We start from the raw sequence: 2,084 nt of genomic DNA on the forward strand, positions 1-2,084 counted from the left end.
TGTAAGAGGATTTCCTCAAGCTATAGGGGTTTTGCTGTGTTTATGTAAATGTTTTTCTTCTCTGAAACTTCTGTGGATGGTTTTTCTCCATCACATAGAGACTCAGACAGAACCAAGTTTATGAAATAACCAGATAGATTAGGAGACAGGTTGGAGAGAAATGATACCAATTAGTTCATTGTGAAAGAGTCATGGTTGCTGAGGAAGAGGCTCATTGATTATCAGGGACATCTGGATTTCATGGTCTGAGTGAGCTGGAACGGAGTAGTTTGGGGACTGCCTTGTAGATGTTGCCCTGGAACTGCAAATGGGGTGGGGGATATAAAAATAGGCTGCTTTACTCTTCTTCTCTTTCAGTCTGCCTCTCATAATTGTTGCCACTGAGAATTTTAGAAACTGCCTGCAGATCTCAATCTTTGATAACACTTCTGATAATAATCCTACCTTTTACTCCCGGACTAAGACTCCTATAAGCATGATGTAATCATCTGATTTCAATTGGCCCAGCCATCTGGAAAAGGTGCCTTTCAATCATCCTCTTGCACTGGAACTAAGCCTAAGATTACCACGTCTATATTTAGTGACTTCTAATCACAGTATCAATAAATATGGCTTCTCATTGCAAAGCTGGATAATTGCACTTATTCTTGTTAGCATCTCATGTGCCTCAAAGAGTAATTACAGATAATGAGAAAGTTTAGGTTCAAAGGATTGTGCGTGTTATTGAATGATGAATGGAGAGTACTTGAGAGGTGTCACAGGGGTTAATCACTGAGGGCTGAAGCTGCCTGCGTTTGCATAGCTAAGGAAGAACCTGCAGGAGCTCTTCCATGGTTGTAGTCACTCCAACTCCATACTGGTGAAAACCTAACCGCTAAGGTGGAGTGAGGGAGGGTAGGGCTGGGTGTATGTGTGTAAGAGTCAGTAAAACCACGATTTTCTGGCTTCAGTCTATTCTCTCTTCACTTGATGTATTTATTAATTTTTATATTCAACTCATTCCCTCATTCAAAAAAAATTTTTATTGGTTCTTTTTAGTTATACATCACAGTAGAATCTATTTTGCTGTAATTTATCCAAGCATGGAATATATCTTATTCTAATTAGGATCCCATTCTTGTGGATGTACATAATGGTGAGATTCACTGTGGTGTATTCATATATGTACATAGGAAAGTTATGTCAGATTCATTCCACTGTCTTTCCTATTCCTATCCTCTTCCCTTCTCTTCATCCCTCTTTGTCTAACCCATTGAACTTCTATCCCCTTCCCTCCCATTGTGGGTTAGCATATACATATCAGAGAAAACATGTGACCTTTGAGATTTTTTGGAATTGTTTTATTTCATTCAAAAAAAAAAATTTGAGATGCCGTATATGTTGCAGGGATTCTATGAAGTGCTGGATATAAAATGAGGCTGCCTTTCCAAGGCTTGTAGTCTATCCATTTGGGGAGAGAAATGTTAAACCACACTTGGTGATGATAATGGCAGAGCCAAGTTACAGTGAGATGTTGGAACCCACCCCTATCTACGGGGGTCATGATAGGTTTTTTTTTTCCCCCCTGGCACAGGGAATTGAACCCAGGGGCATGTAACCATTGAGCAACACCCTCAGTCCTTTTTATTTTTACTTTGAGACAAGATCTTGCTAAGTTTCTGAGGCTGAACTGTGATCCTCCTGTGTCAGCTTCCCAAGGCCTGGGATTACAGGTATGTGCCCCTGTGCCAGGACAGGCTTTCTTGAAGATCTGACTTTGAAGCTGAGACTTAAAGGAGGAGTTAGATCAGGAGGAAGGAAGCAATAGAAAGTGTGAAGGCCCTGGGATGGGAATCAGCTGGCTCCTTGGAAGAACTAGATAACTTTGGAGTGGTTGGAGGAAGGATGATATTGGAGATGCAGCTGGAGATGTGGAGTGGGTGGGGGTAGGTGAGATTCTTGGCCCTGGGGAGAAGGTTGGACTTCACGTAAAATTTCCTAGTGCCCAAATACTGGCAGATTTGATGGGAAATTTTTATGGTTGGCACTTTGGTAGTTTCAGATACACATGAGATTCATTTCATTTTATTTTGTAATTTTAATCA

This window comes from Urocitellus parryii, chromosome 10 (genome assembly GCF_045843805.1).
Source record: "Urocitellus parryii isolate mUroPar1 chromosome 10, mUroPar1.hap1, whole genome shotgun sequence".
Lineage (NCBI taxonomy): Eukaryota > Metazoa > Chordata > Mammalia > Rodentia > Sciuridae > Urocitellus > Urocitellus parryii.